Genomic DNA, 17,496 nt, shown 5'->3' with positions numbered 1-17,496 from the left:
TCTTAACTCTTCAAGACATTTCATTTCAAATTATGTTTTCCATACTTAACAAAAGTTTGCTGAATGCTCACAATAGACCAGGTATAATATACCAAAATAATCACATTGTAATCCCTTTGTAAAATAGAGGAAGGAAGAGGATTAACCATCCACAGCCCCACATTCCCTTAACACATATGTTGTTGGGATTTGGGTATTTAATGCAGATATTTTTGAACAAACCAACTTTTAAAGTGGTTCCAGTGAGCCTTATTAGCTGCAGTGGCCGTGGATCTCTGCCCGGTGCTTCCATTAAAAGTTTACAGGCCCCAGGAGAGGTGGACGATCCCGCTTAGCCCTCCCTTGGGTTATGACCTTCCACTGGGGCCCAGCGGTGAGTCATTTTCCAGTGGGGATTGTCAATAAGGTCGATAAACTATCATTTGAATACACTTTCCCTTTTCCATATTTGTACAGCAGCGGTAGTTCATTTATTCTCATCTATAACCCTCACTGTGCTCATGAGGAAATGGAGGCACTCAGGGAGGAGTGATGGAAAGAGCGTTGGTATAATAGTGCTGTGTGTAAGAACTACTATGCTATTAACCAATCACCTGACTTTGAGCAGGTTATATCATGTCTCTGGGCCTCAGTTTCTGCATTTGTGAAAGGCAAATGTTAGATTAGATGACCTCTCAAGGCTTCATAGAGCTTCAAAATTGAAGCTGAATTTATACATAACCTTGAATAGCACACCACGTGCTATTCAAGGTTATGTGGGGGCCAAGGGCAGGCTTCCCCAAAATACGCCACTTTGGCATATTGAGTATTTTAAATAATCAAGAGTTACTCAAGAGATTCCCTGTTCAAGAAGGACACTCAGATTCTCCTCTGTCCCTCTGAGAGCAGAAAATCAGTCTCCTATGTGATAGGGACCTTCCCTGTACCAGGAGGTAAAGAGACATCCTTATTACCAGAGGTAAGAAATTTAAAGCCAAAGAGGCAGCATAGGGAGGGCTTGTTACTTTTACTAATTTCCTACCCCTGCCCAAATTCTGTTTAGAATTCCTTACTAATTGAAACTCACAAAATTGTTTTCTTTGTCCTGTCAATGCCTCACAGATTTATTGTCTCTTTGTCTAAAACTTATAAAAACTGTCTGCCTTGGTTATTTCTTTAAGTCTCAATTTCATTGTTGGGCCTCTGTGTGCACATAATAAAACCTCAGTTTTTTCCCTCCTGTTAATTGTCTTGTGTTAACTTAATTCTTAGTCCTGCTGGAAGACCTTGAAAGGTAGAGAAAAACTTTTTCCTTCCCTACTCTTAGTTACATGGCTTGTTTGTGGCAGAACCATGGCAATAATCCAGGTTTTTTGGCTTCTGTCCAGTGCTTATCCAATCACTCCACAAAATAATTTAAGTTTCTCCATGAGAATTTCTTCCAGAATGAGTGGATGCTGCAGCTTCTATCCTCCTTCTCCTCCATTCACTGTTGGAAAAGAAGGATTTGGCTGGAGGAAAAGAACAGGGCTGAGTGAGCTGGGAGGGTAGATGAAGTAAAGAAAGAACAAAGAACTTAAATCTGGGCTATAAGGAAGAACAATCCAAGGTATAAGTAGTGGAAATCTTGGGGAAAGTGCTCAAGCCACTTTGGGAATATTTTGAAGAGGAAAGGAGTGAAACTCAGTCACATATCCTCATCCTTGAGTAAGGCAGCTTTAAAAATAGTGAGGTAAAAATAAATCTGATTCTAGGGGACGTGGCTGGCTCAGTCAGTAGAGCATGCAACTCTTGATCTCAGGGTCACGAGTTCGAATCCTACATCAGGGTAGAGTTTACTTAAAAAAAAAAAAAAGTCTGATTCCATAAGCAGAGATACCTCTGAAAGGTAACATATGGCAGGAGACAGGAGAGGCACCTAACCAAGGGCAGACGTGGAGGTTTTGAGAATCTGTAAAATAGCCTCAAGATCAAAGCAGGGGTGAACTGAGCCTTTGGATAAGGAAAACTCATCCAGGGCAATTGTCCAGGAAAGCAAAGAGACCACAGAGCCCTTGAGCTGCTGTTAACTCCCTTTCACTTGAGCACGGGGTGACTTTTAAAGCAGAAAGGGCCCAGGAACATACATGCATGCACATGGACATGAGACCCTGGAAACGTAGGAAGACGGTAAGTCCAGATCATCAGGCCCAGACAAGCCCGCCTCTCAGGCAAACTCCAACTGCATGTGAACTTAGCCATGCTTGTGATCTTTTTTCAGACAGAATAATGTCCATCGCACTATCTTCATGTTCACATCCCATTGTCATCTCCATTGAGGCCCTTCAGTGAATATTTTATTTCTGTTGTATTTTTCAGTTCTAAAATTTCCATTTGGTTCTTTTTCTACAGCTGTCACTTCTTAGCAGGAAACTACTATCTTTCCATGTGTTTCTAGGGTGTTCACTTTTTCCTCATGGAACATGGTGATAATAGCTACTTTAAAGTCGGCGTTTGATAATTTCACATTGGCATCATGGTAGGGTTGGTGTCTATGGTCTTTTCCTTGCAAGTTGTAGAGAGTTACCCTGTCTTCTCTTTCTTTCTTTTAATGTTGAATAATTTTGGATTGTATCTTGGAAATATTACATTGTGAGACCTTGACTCTGTCAACATCCTTTGGAGAATGTTGAATTTGTTTGTTTGTGTGTTTAGCTCTCTGTCTAGTTGACCTGTCTTGTGTGAGGTGTGCTTCCAATGTCAGCAGATTTCCAAACCTTTATAGTGCTCTTATGGGTGGCACAATGTCTATGCCACCTAGGAGCCAGTCTGGGACCATTTTGGTGGTGGACATTATATCTCAGTTCCTAAAGCTTTTGCTACACTAACTCACATCAGTGCTGCCTATGCACAGATTAAAGGATACTTTTCTCTCCATCATTTATGCCGTCGGGTTCCCAGGGATCCCTTTTCCTGGTGCTCTGGCTACAAAGCCAGGGTTTTCACATCCTTGTGCTGTCATGAAATTCCTATGACTAAATATGCCTTGGAACAAAGTGGTGAAAATTGAGACAGAGAGAGAAAAAATCATGGAATCCCCCACTCTCCATTATTTGGACGCTATGAGTCTGTTTATTCAGGCTTTTTGGCAAGAGAGGGGTTTGGTCAGAGTTTTAAGTGTCTGTGCAGTTGCTGTTGGATTGTAGTTTTATGACGGTGCTTTACTTGGGGTAGAGCCAGGAGAAGAAAAAGAGAAAGGGGGGATAAAGGAGATTTCCCCATATATTCTTAGTTCTGCAGTGGACACTTTCCCAGTCCTCTGACTATAAAGAGAGGGCTTTTCTTAGACTTTTTTTTTTTTTTTTGTATACATCCACTGAACACTTCTGGGATTCTAGAATCTAAGACAACCGCTATGGAAGGAAAAAAACAAATCAGGGAACCAGCTACCATATTGATTGGTATATCCAAGTTTTTACTTCCCTTCCCAAACTGCCTGCTACGCTTTCTGTTTGGTGTCCTCAGATTTTAGTTTTTATCTGTAATAAGTGGAAGAAGTTGGAATGTGTCTTAGAACCTCTACATTGTACTTTTGGTTTGTTTGGTGGACATGTCCTTCTGGTGTAATCACATTGTCCCTGGGCTATTATACAGTTCTTTAGTCTTTGTTTTTGTTTTTTTTTTTTCCTCTTATTTTTAAAAAATTTCTTACAAGAAATTAAAGTACGGGATTTTCCCTTGATTTTTTTCCGTGGCTCATTTTTATGTGAAAGTAGTTTTGCTCAACTTTTGGAAGAGGGCCTGATTCATACATCCTCTCCTCTGTTGTTTTTATGTAGTCTTCAACAATGTGGTTTCTTGCTTTCTGAGATCTACTAGCTCTGTCCTCCCCACCATTTTTGTCTGTACCTTCTATTTCCTTTGTCTCTTCTGCAGTCAAATGCTCTACCACTCCTTTGTCTCATCTGGATCAGTTTTGATCTCGCTTCCAGCAGCTTCTCTTCCATGTGGGGTGTGTGCTGGAAAGAAGCTCCGGTTTCTCAGTTCTCAGAGATTTGACTCAAGGTTTCTTACATTCACCTTCTACTGGATTTGGAAAAACCACTCTCTTTTAGCTGCTGTTATTGAATTGGCCTGCCGTACTTTCCAGAGAATACCTGTTGGCTACTTTTATTTTCTTCCTTTCAGGTCTGTTAGGCATCCTGTTGCTTCCCTCTGCTTCCTCCTTCACAGATGTTGAGACCACGCAGCCCTTGTACAGGGATTTTTCTTACTTGCTTGTTGGGGTCTGTAAACCTTGTTATATAGTTTTATTATAAATGTTGTCCATGGATATTTACTTTGCAATCTATTGCTCTGCTGGGATTTTTTTCTGATTCCTTTATTTTTGGAGATTTGGAATAGAAGTTGAGAGTTTAAGTGACATTCCAAAGGACATATTGTTAATTTGTAATAAAGCTGATACTATAGCATATGTCTTCTGAATTCTGGTTCAGTGTTTTGTTGTTGTTGTTGTTGTTGTTAACTAAAATTATTGTAGATTGACTTGCAGCTGTAAGAAATAATAGAGATTTCTTGTACATTTTCTACAATTTCTTCCAGTGGTAAAGCTCTTTAGAGTGCAGGATCTCATCCAGGATATTGCTGGATATTTTAAAAGATTGAAATCATACAAAGTATCTTCTCTGACAACAATGGAAAGAGGCTAGAAATTAATAAAAGGAAAACTGGAAAATTTTCAAATACATGGAAATTAAACTAGATTCTTAACAAATGGATAGAAGAAGAAATCAGTAGGGAAATTAGAACATACTTTGAGAGGAATGAAAACAAAAACACAACACACCAAAACTTATGGGATGCAGTAAAAACATTACTTGGAGGGAAGTTTATAGCATACATGCCTACATTAAAAAAGAAGAGGGGTACTGGACTGGTTCAGTCAGCAGAGTGTGTGGTCTCGGGATTGTGGGTTCAAGCCCCACACTGGGTGTAGCGATTACTTTAAAAAATCTAAAATAAAAGGAAGAAAAATCTAAAATCAACAATCTAACTTTATACTTTAGGGAACTAGAGAAAAAAAGCAAACTAAACCCAAAGCCAGCGGAAGGAAGGAAGTAATAAATATTAGAGTAAGATAAATGAAACAGAGAATATGAAAAAAAAATAGAAAGAATCAACAAAACCAAAAGTTGATTCTTTGAAAAGATGAACAAGATGATGAAATCTTTAGCTAAACTAAGAAAAAAAAGAAAGAAGATGGGTGCCTGGGTGGCTCAGTCAGTTAAGTGTCTGCCTTTGGCTCAGGTCATGATCTCAGGGTCCTGGGATCAAGACCCATATTGAGCTCTCTGCTCAGTGGGGAGCCTGCTTCTCCCTCTCCCTCGACCTGCTGCGCTGCCAACTTGTGTTCTCTCTTTCTCTCTCTGTCAAATAAATAAATAAAATATTTAAATAAAAGAGAGAGAGAGAAGATGCAAATAAATAAAAGAATAAAGAAACCAACCTTATGGAAGGAAATTGCTAGAACAGAACATATTACCAACCTTATAGAAATGAAAAGGATTAAATAGGATGCTATTACAGGAGGAGTCAAGATGGCGGAGAAGTAGCAGGCTGAGACGACATCGGGTAGCAGGAGATCAGCTAGATAGCTTATCTAACCATTGTGAACACCTACAAATCCAACGGGAAATCAAAGAGAAGAAGAGCAACAATCCCAGAAACAGAAAATCGATCACTTTCTGAAAGGTAGGACCTGCGGAGAAGTGAATCCAAAGCGACGGGAAGATAGACCCCGGGGGGAGGGGCCGGCACCCGGCAAGCGGCGGAGCGACGGAGCACAAAATCGGGACTTTTAAAAGTCGGCTCCACTGGGAGACATCGCTCCAGAGGCTAAACTGGGGGGAAACCCAGGCGGGGTCAGCATAACCCCAGGACCCGCAGGGTCACAGAAGGACTGGGGGTGTCTGAGTGCCGCAGAGCTCGCAGGTATTGGAGCGGGGAAGCCGGCTATAGCGACAAAGCCGAGGAGTGAGCTCTAAGCCCAGGGTTACCTTGTGCCGGTCGCAGGCTGGGTGGGCTCGGAGCGCGGCCGGAGGCCACGGAGACAAAAGCGACCCGGCGCTTTTCTCCAGCTCCAACAATTGACTGCTTTCCTCGAGGCGCGACCGCAAGCCAGGGAGGTGGGACTGTTGGGCGCTTTGCTCTGAGAGCGCACTGAGGAGCGGAACCCCAAGCTCTCGGCTCCTCCGGGCCGAGAGATTGGGAGGCCGCCATCTTCATTCCCGTCCTCCGGAACTCTACGGAAAGCGCTCAGGGAACAAAAGCTCCCGAAAGCAAACCCGAGCGGATTCCTTAGCCCGGCCCCTGGCAAGGGCGGTGCAATTCCGCCTGCGGCAAGGACACTTGAAAATCACTACAACAGGCCCCTCCCCCAGAAGATCAACAAGAAACCGATCCAAAACCAACTTCAGTCACCAAGAACAGCGGAATTCCACAGCAGGAGAAAGCAAATCCTACCTGGACAAAATGACAAGGCGGAAAAACTCACCTCAAAAAAAAGAACAAGAGGCCGTACCGAAGGCTGGAGACCTAATCAATACAGACATAGGTAGCATGACAGATCTAGAGTTCAGAATGACAATTCTCAAGGTTCTAGCCGGGCTCGAAAAAGGCATAGAAGATATTAGAGAAACCCTCTCCGGAGAGATAAAAGCCCTTTCTGGAGAAATAAAAGAACTAAAATCTAACCAAGTTGAAATCAAAAAAGCTATTCATGAGGTGCAATCAAAAATGGAAGCTCTCACTGCCAGGATAAATGAGGCAGAAGAAAGAATTAGTGACATAGAAGACCAAATGACAGAGAATAAAGAAGCTGAGCAAAAGAGAGACAAACAACTACTGGAACACGAGGAGAGGATTCGAGAGATAAGTGACACCATAAGACGACACAACATTAGAATAATTGGGATTCCAGAAGAAGAAGAAAAAGAGAGGGGAGCAGAAGGTATATTGGAGACAATTATTGGAGAGAATTTCCCTAATATGGCAAAGGGAACAAACATCAAAATCCAGGAGATGCTAAGAACGCCCCTCAAAATCAATAAAAATAGGTCCACACCTCGTCACCTGATAGTAAAATTTACAAGTCTTAGCGACAAAGAGAAAATCCTGAAAGCAGCCCGGGAAAAGAAGTCTGTAACATACAAGGGTAAAAACATTAGATTGGCAGCGGACCTATCCACAGAGACCTGGCAGGCCAGAAAGAACTGGCATGACATATTCAGAGCACTAAACGAGAAAAACATGCAGCCAAGAATACTATATCCGGCTAGGCTATCATTGAAAATAGAAGGAGAGATAAAGAGCTTCCAGGACAAACAAAAGCTGAAAGAATTTGCAAACACCAAACCAGCTCTACGGGAAATATTGAAAGGGGTCCTCTAAGCAAAGAGAGACCCTAAAAGTAGTAGATCAGAAAGAAGCAGAAACAATATACAGTAACAATCACCTTACAGGCAATACAATGGCACTAAATTCATATCTCTCAATAGTTACCCTGAATGTTAATGGGCTAAATGCCCCAATCAAAAGACACAGGGTATCAGAATGGATAAAAAAACAAAACCCATCAATATGCTGCCTACAAGAAACTCATTTTAGACCCGAAGACACCTCCAGATTTAAAGTGAGGGGGTGGAAAACAATGTACCATGCTAATGGACATCAGAAGAAAGCTGGGGTGGCAATCCTTATATCAGATCAATTAGATTTTAAGCCAAAGACTATAATAAGAGATGAGGAAGGACACTATATCCTACTCAAAGGGTCTGTCCAACAAGAAGATCTAACAATCTTAAATATCTATGCCCCTAACATGGGAGCAGCCAACTATATAAACCAATTAATAACAAAATCAAAGAAATACATCGACAGTAATACAATAATAGCAGGGGACTTTAACACTCCCCTCACTGAAATGGACAGATCATCTAAGCAAAAGATCAACAAGGAAATAAAGGCCCTAAATGACACACTGGACCAGATGGACATCACAGATATATTCAGAACATTCCATCCCAAAGCAACAGAATATACATTCTTCTCTAGTGCACATGGAACATTCTCCAGAATAGACCACATCCTGGGTCATAAATCAGGTCTCAATCGGTACCAAAAGATCGAGATCATTCCCTGCATATTTTCAGACCACAATGCTCTGAAGCTCGAACTCAATCACAAGAGGAAATTTGGAAAGAACGCAAATACATGGAGACTAAACAGCATCCTTCTAAAAAATGAATGGGTCAACCAGGAAATTAAAGAAGAATTGAAAAAATTCATGGAAACAAATGATAATGAAAACACAACAGTTCAAAATCTGTGGGATACAACAAAGGCAGTCCTGAGAGGAAAATATATAGCACTGCAAGCCTTTCTCAAGAAACAAGAAAGGTCTCAAATACACAACCTAACCCTACACCTAAAGGAGCTGGAGAGAGAACAACAAAGAAAGCCTAAACCCAGCAGGAGAAGAGAAATCATAAAGATCAGAGCAGAAATCAATGAAATAGAAACTAAAAAAACAATAGAACAAATCAACAAAACTAGGAGCTGGTTCTTTGAAAGAATTAATAAGATTGATAAGCCCCTGGCCAGACTTATCAAAAAGAAAAGAGAAAGGACGCAAATAAATAAAATCATGAATGAAAGAGGAGAGATCACAACCAACACCAAAGAAATACAAACAATTATAAGAACATACTACGAGCAACTCTATGGCAACAAATTTGACAACCTGGAAGAAATGGATACATTTCTAGAGATGTATAAACTACCACAACTGAACCAGGAAGAAATAGATAACCTGAACAGACCCATAACCAGTAAGGAGATTGAAACAGTCATCAAAAATCTCCAAACAAACAAAAGTCCAGGACCAGACGGCTTCCCAGGGGAATTCTACCAAACATTTAAAGAAGAATTAATTCCTATTCTCCTGAAACTGTTCCAAAAAATAGAAATGGAAGGAAAACTTCCAAACTCATTCTATGAGGCCAGCATCACCTTGATCCCAAAACCAGACAAGGATCCCACCAAAAAAGAGAATTACAGACCAATATCCTTGATGAACACAGATGCGAAAATTCTCACCAAAATACTGGCCAATAGGATCCAACAGTACATTAAAAGGATTATTCACCACGACCAAGTGGGATTTATTCCAGGGCTGCAAGGTTGGTTCAACATCCGCAAATCCATCAATGTGATACAATACATTAATAAAAGAAAGAGTAAGAACCATATGATACTCTCAATAGATGCTGAAAAAGCGTTTGACAAAGTGCAGCATCCCTTCCTGATTAAAACTCTTCAAAGTGTAGGGATAGAAGGCACATACCTCAATATTATCAAAGCCATCTATGAAAAACCCACCGCAAATATCATTCTCAATGGAGAAAAACTGAAAGCTTTTCCGCTAAGGTCAGGAACACGGCAGGGATGTCCGTTATCACCACTGCTGTTCAACATAGTACTAGAAGTCCTAGCCTCAGCAATCAGACAACAAAAAGAAATTAAAGGCATCCAAATCGGCAAAGAAGAAGTCAAACTATCACTCTTTGCAGATGATATGATACTATATGTGGAAAACCCAAAAGGCTCCACTCCAAAACTGCTAGAACTTATACAGGAATTCAGTAAAGTGTCAGGATATAAAGTCAATGCACAGAAATCAGTCGCATTTCTTTACACTAACAACAAGACAGAAGAAAGAGAAATTGAGGAGTCAGTCCCATTTACAATCGTACCCAAAACCATAAGATACCTAGGAATAAATCTAACCAAAGAGGCAAAGAATCTATACTCAGAAAACTATAAAGTACTCATGAAAGAAATTGAGGAAGACACAAAGAAATGGAAAAATATTCCATGCTCATGGATTGGAAGAACAAATATTGTGAAAATGTCTATTCTACCTAAAGCAATCTACACATTTAATGCAATCCCTATCAAAATCCCATCCATTTTTTTTAAAGAAATAGAACAAATAATCCTAAAATTTATATGGAACCAGAAAAGACCTCGAATAGCCAAAGGAATATTGAAAAAGAAAGCCAAAGTCGGTGGCATCACAATTCCAGACTTCAAGCTCTATTACAAAGCTGTCATCATCAAGACAGTATGGTACTGGCACAAAAACAGACATATAGATCAATGGAACAGAATAGAGAGCCCAGAAATAGACCCTCAACTCTATGGTCAACTAATCTTCGACAAAGCAGGAAAGAATATCCAATGGAAAAAAGACAGCCTCTTCAACAAATGGTGCTGGGAAAATTGGACAGCCACATGCAGAAAAATGAAATTGGACTATTTCCTTACACCACACACGAAAATAGACTCAAAGTGGATGAAGGACCTCAATGTGCGAAAGGAATCTATCAAAATCCTTGAGGACAATGCAGGCAGCAACCTCTTTGACCTCAACCGCAGCAACTTCTTCCTAGGAACATCGCCAAAGGCAACAGAAGCAAGGGCAAAAATGAACTATTGGGATTTCATCAAGATCAAAAGCTTTTGCACAGCAAAGGAAACAGTAAACAAAACCAAAAGACAACTGACAGAATGGGAGAAGATATTTGCAAACGACATATCAGATAAAGGGCTCGTATCCAAAATCTATAAAGAGCTTATCAAACTCAATACCCAAAGAACAAATAATCCAGTCAAGAAATGGGCAGAGGACATGAACAGACATTTCTGCAAGGAAGACATCCAGATGGCCAACAGACACATGAAAAAATGCTCCACATCACTCGGCATCAGGGAAATACAAATCAAAACCACAATGAGATACCACCTCACACCAGTCAGAATGGCTAAAATTAACAAGTCAAGAAATGACAGATGCTGGCGAGGATGCGGAGAGAGGGGAACCCTCCTACACTGTTGGTGGGAATGCAAGCTGGTGCAACCACTCTGGAAAACAGTGTGGAGGTTCCTCAAAAAACTGAAAATAGAGCTACCCTACGACCCAGCAATTGCACTACTGGGTATATATCCTAAAGATACAAACGTGGTGCTCCGAAGGGGCACGTGCACCCGAATGTTTATAGCAGCAATGTCCACAATAGCCAAACTGTGGAAAGCGCCTAGATGTCCATCAACAGATGAATGGATAAAGAAGATGTGGTATATATACACAATGGAATACTATGCAGCCATCAAAAGACATGAAATCTTGCCATTTGCGACGACGTGGACGGAACTAGAGGGTATCATGCTTAGCGAAATAAGTCAATCGGAGAAATATAACTATCATATGATCTCTTTGATATGAGGAAGGGGAGATGCAAGGTGGGGGGGTTTGGGGGGAGGTAGGAAAAGAAAAAATGAAAAGATGGGATTGGGAGGGAGACAAACCATAAAAGACTCAATCTCAAGAAACAGACTGAGGGTTGCGGGGGGGAAGGGGGATGGGAGAGGGTGGTGGGGAAATGGACATTGGGGAGGGTATGGGCTATGATGAGTGCTGTGAAATGTGTAAACCAGATGATTCACAGACCTGTACCCCTGGGGATAAAAATACATTATATGTTTATTAAAATAAAAAAAAAATTAAAAAAAAAAAAAGAAAAGAAAAGGATTAAATAGAATACTATGAGCAGTTATACACAAACAAGTTAGATAATCCATATTAAATGGACAAATTTTTGGAAACATACAAATTAAAAAGGTATTACTCAAGAAGAAATAGAAAATCTCAACAGACCTCTACAAGTAAAGAATGAATTAGTATTAAAAAACCTCCTAACAAAGAAATTCCAGGAGAAGATGGCTTCACTGAATTCTACCGAACATTTAAAGGAGAATTAATGACAATACTACTCAAATACTTCAAAAAAAATTAAAGAAAAAGAAACACTTTCAAGGACATTATATAAAGTCACGATTACCCTGATACCAAAGTGAAAGGTAACACAAGAAACTAAAACTACAGACCAATATAGATATGGAAGCAAAAATAGATATGGATAGATATGGAAGCAAAAATCCTCAATGTAATTCTAGCAAACCAAATCCAGCAGTACGTTAAAAGGATTATACACCATGACCACGTGGGATTTATGCCAGGAATGCAAAGATAGTTCACAACAAGAAAATCAATCAGTGTAATATGCCACATTAATAAAATGAAGGAAAACCCCTCATAATAATATCAATAGATGCATTAAATAACTTTTTATGATTAAAAAACTCACAAAATTAGCAATGGAAGGGAGGCATTTAAAAAATAAGATTTTATTTATTTATTTGAGAGAGAGAGAGAGAGGAGGAGCAGGGGGAGAGGGACAAGCAGACTCCTCAAGGGTGCAGAGCTCAGTGCAGAGCTCAATCCCATGACCCTGAGATCATGTCCTGAGCCAAAACCAAAAGTCAGACATCTAACCAAGTGAGCCACCTCAGATCCCCAAGAAGCTGGGCATTTATGAAAGTCACAGCTAACATATAGTCAATGGTGAAAACCTGAAAGCCTTCAAGAAAAAGATGCCCACTTTCACCACCGCTCTTTTCAATACTGTATTGGAAGTTTTACCCAGAGAAAATAGGTAAGAAAGAGAAATAAAAGGCAGGACAAAAAGAAGGAAGAACTAAAACTAACTCTGTTTGCAGAAGACATGGTTCTCTATGTAGAAAATCCCATAGAATCCACAAAAACCATTAGAACTAATAAAAAAAATTCAGCAAAGTTGCATTGTGCAAGATCAAAATATACATTTTATTTGTGTTTCTCTAAAACCAATTAGAAAAAGGGGTTAAGAAAACAATTCCATTAACAATAGCATCTGAAAGAATAAAATACTTAAGAAAAATTGAACTTAGGATGTGAAAGACTGGCACACTGAAAAATGAAAAACATTTCTGACAAAAATTAATAAGAATTTAAATAAATAAAAAGTCATCCCATGTTCATAGATTGGAAGACTCAATGTTGTTAAGATGACAATATCCTCCAAGGTGATCTACAGAATCAATGCAATTCCCATCAAGATTCTGATAGGCTTTTTTTTTTTGCAGAAATTGAATGCACAATCTTCAAATTCATATGCAACCTACAAGGAGCCTCAAATAGCTAAAACAACATTGAAAAAGAAAAACAAAGGCCTCAAAATTCTTAATTTCAAAACTCACTACCAAGCTACAGTAATCAAAATGTCTGGCATAAGGATAAGTTCTGGCATAAGGTACTGGCATAAGGATAGACATCTAGGCCAACTGAAGAGAATTGAGTGTCCACATGAAAAAGCGCTAAACATCACTTGGCATCAGGGAAATACAAATCAGAATCACAATGAGATACCACCTCACACGAATCAGAATGGCTAAAATTAACAAGTCGGGAAACAACACATGTTGGCGAGGATGCAGAGGAAGCAGAGCCTTCCTACACTGTTGGTGGGAATGCAAGCCAGTGTAGACACTCTGCAAAACAGTATGGAAGTTCCTCAAAAAGTTGAAAATAGATCTACTCTATGACCCAGCAAGTGCACTACTGGGTATTTACCCCATAGATACAAATGTAGTGATCCAAAGGGCCACCTGCACCCCAATGTTTATAGCAGCAATGACCACAATAGCCAAACTATGGAAAGAGCCTAGATGTCCATTGACAGATGAATGGATAAAGAAGATGTGGTATCTATGTACAATGAAATATTATGCAGTTATCAAAATTTGAAATCTTGCCATTTGCAATGATGTGGATGGAACTAGATGGTATTATGCTAAGTGAAATAAGCTAATCAGAGAAAGACAATTGTCATATAATCTCACTGATATATGGAATTTGAGAAACGAGAAAGAGGATCATAGGGGAAGTGAGGGAAAAATGAAACAAGATGAAACCAGAGAGGGAGACAAACCATAAGAAACTTAATCTCAGGAAACAAAACTGAGGGTTGCTGGAGTGGAAAGGGGTGGGTGGAATGAGATGGCTGGGTAATGGACATTGGGGAGGGTATGTGTTGTGGTGAGTGCTGTGTATTGTGAAAGACTGATGAATCACAGACCTATACCCCTGAAATAAATAATACATTACATGTTAATAATTTTTTTGTGTGTAGGTTTTTTTTTTAATTTCTTTTCAGCATAACAGAATTCATTGTTTATGCACCACACCCAGTGCTCCATGCAATACGTGCCCTCCATAATACCCACCACCTGGCTCCCCCAACCTCCCACCCCCCGCCCCTTCAAAACCCTCAGATTGTTTTTCAGAGTCCATAGTCTCTCACGGTTCATCTCCCCTTCCAATTTCCCTCAACTCCCTTCTCCTCTCCATCTCCCCATGTCCTCCATGTTATTTGTTATGCTCCACAAATAAGTGAAACCATATGATAATTGACTCTCTCTGCTTGACTTATTTCACTCAGCATAATCTCTTCCAGTTCCATCCATGTTGATACAAAAGTTGGGTATTCATCCTTTCTGATGGAAGCATAATACTCCGTAGTGTATATGGACCACATCTTCCTTATCCATTCATCTGTTGAAGGGGATCTTGGTTCTTTCCACAGTTCGGCGACCGTAGTCATTGCTGCTATAAACATTGTGGTACAGATGGCCCTTCTTTTCACTACATCTGTATCTTTGGGGTAAATACCCAGTAGTGCAATTGCAGGGTCATAAGGAAGCTCTATTTTTAATTTCTTAAGGAATCTCCACACTATTCTCCAAAGTGGCTGTGCCAACTTGCATTCCCACCAACAGTGTAAGAGGGTTCCCCTTTCTCCACATCCTCTCCAACACACGTTGTTTCCTGTCTTGCTAATTTTGGCCATTCTAACTGGTGTAAGGTGGTATCTCAATGTGGTTTTAATTTGAATCTCCCTGATGGCTAGTGATGATGAGCATTTTTTCATGTGTCTGATAGCCATTTGTATGTCTTCATTGGAGAAGTGTCTGTTCATGTCTTCTGTCCATTTTTTGACATGATTATCTGTTTTGTGTGTGTTGAGTTTGAGAAGTTCTTTATAGATCCTGGATATCAACCTTTTGTCTGTACTGTCATTTGCAAATATCTTCTCCCATTCCGTGGGTTGCCTCTTTGTTTTGTTGACTGTTTCCTTTGCTGTGCAGAAGCTTTTGATCTTGATGAAGTCCCAAAAGTTCATTTTCACTTTTATTTCCTTTGCCTTTGGAGACATATTTTTTTTTAAGATTTTATTTATTTATTGGACAGACAGAGATCACAAGTAGGCAGAGAGGCAGGTAGAGAGAGAGGGGGGGAAGCGGGCTCCCTGCTGAGCAGAGAGCCCGATGCAGGGCTCGATCCCAGGACTCTGGGACCATGACCTGAGCTGAAGGCAGAGGCTTAACCAACTGAGCCACCCAGGCGCCCCTGGAGACATATCTTGAAAGAAGTTGCTGTGGCTGATATCGACGAGGTTACTGCCTATGTTCTCCTCTAGAATTCTGATGGATTCCTGTCTCATGTTGAGGTCTTTTATCCATTTCAAATTTATCTTTGTGTACGGTGTAAGAGAATGGTCGAGTTTCATTCTTCTACATATAGCTGTCCAATTTTCCCAGCACCATTTATTGAAGAGACTGTCTTTTTTCCACTGGATATTTTTTCCTGCTTTGTCGAAGCTTACTTGACCATAGAGTTGAGGGTCCATATCTGGGCTCTCTACTCTGTTCCACTGGTCTATGTGTCTGTTTTTATGCCAGTACCATGCTGTCTTGGTGATCACAGATTTGTAGTAAAGTTTGAAATCAGGTAACGTGATGCCCCCAGTTTTGTTTTTCTTTTTCAACATTTCCTTAGCAATTTGGGGTCTCTTCTGATTCCATACAAATTCTAGGATTATTTGCTCCAGCTCTTTGAAAAATACCGGTGGAATTTTGATTGGAATGGCATTAAAAGTATAGATTTCTCTAGGCAGTATAGACATTTTTAACAATGTTTATTCTTCTGCTCCAAGAGCATGGAATGGTCTTCCATCTTTTTGTGTCTTCTTCGATTTCTTTCATGAGTGTTCTGTAGTTCCTCGAGTACAGATCCTTTACCTCTTTGGTTAGGTTTATTCCCAGGTATCTTATGGTTCTTGGTGCTATAGTAAATGGAATTGATTCTCTAATTTCCCTTTCTCTATTTTCATTGTTAGTGTATAAGAAAGCAACTGATTTCTGTACATTGACTTTGTATCCTGCCACATTACTGAATTGCTGTATGAGTTCTAGTAGTTTGGGGGTGGAGTCTTTTGGGTTATGTTAATAATTTTAAAAAAGAAGAGAATTGAGTGTCCAGAAATAAACCATGATATCTATGGCCAATAGTCCTAAAGGCATTCAATGGAAAAAGAGTCTTTTCAAAAAATGGAGTTGGGACAACTGGATAACTATATGCAAGACAATAAAGTTTGACTCCTACTTCACTCCACACATAAAAATGAACTCAACATGAATCAACTACCTATAGAAAAGAGCTAAAAGTATAAAACTATTAAACAAAAATACAAGATAAAGTTTATGACTTCAAGTTTGGAAATGGATTTTAAAATTTGACACTAAAATCACAAAAAAACTTAAGAAATAATAGATGTATTAGACTTCACAAAAATTAAAATCTTTTGTGCATCAAACATTAAAAAATATGACAAAATAACCTACAGAATAGGAGATGATATTTGCATATCACACATCTTATAAGGGTTTAATATCTAGAAGACACTAAACATCTTTATAACTCAAAAAAAGAAGATAACTCAATTAAAAAAAGACAAAGAGTTTGAATAGACATTTCTCCAAAGAAGATATACAAATGGCCAATTAGCACATGAAAAGACGTTCAACATCACTGATCATTAGGAAATGCAAATCAAAACCACAATGAGAGGAACAAGACAAGGATATCCACTTTCACCACTTTTATTCAACATAGTACTGGAAGTCCTAACCACAGCAATTAGACAATGAAAATAAGCAAAAGGCATCCAGATTGGTAAGGGGGAAGTAAATTTTCATTATTTGCAGACGACATGATACTATACTATCCTTTAGAAGACCCTAAAGACTCCACCAAAAAAACTACCAAAACTGATAAATGAACTCAGTAAGGTCACAAAATACAAAATCAATGTGCAGAAATCTTTTGCATTTCTATACACTAATAATGAAGCAGCAGAAAGAGAAATTAATAAAACAGTTCCATTTATGATTGTGTCAAAAGTAAAGAACACCTAGGGATAGTACTAGCCAAAGGGGTGAAAGACCTGTACTCTGAAAACTGTAAAAAATTGATGAAAGAAATTGAAAAAGATACAAAGAAATGGAAAGATACTCCATGTTAATGGACTAGAAGAAAAAATATTGTTGAAATGTCTATACTACCCAAAGCGATCTACCAATCTAATATAATCTCTATCAAAATACCAACAGCGTTTTCCACAGAATTAGAACAAAAGATCCTAAAATTTATATGGAACCACAGAAGATTCTGAGTAGCCAAAACAATTTTGAAAAAGAAAA

Source organism: Martes martes (genome assembly GCF_963455335.1).
Source record: "Martes martes genome assembly, chromosome: 16".
Lineage (NCBI taxonomy): Eukaryota > Metazoa > Chordata > Mammalia > Carnivora > Mustelidae > Martes > Martes martes.
The sequence above is the reverse complement of the archived record's forward strand: the minus strand, read 5'-3'. Positions refer to the sequence as shown.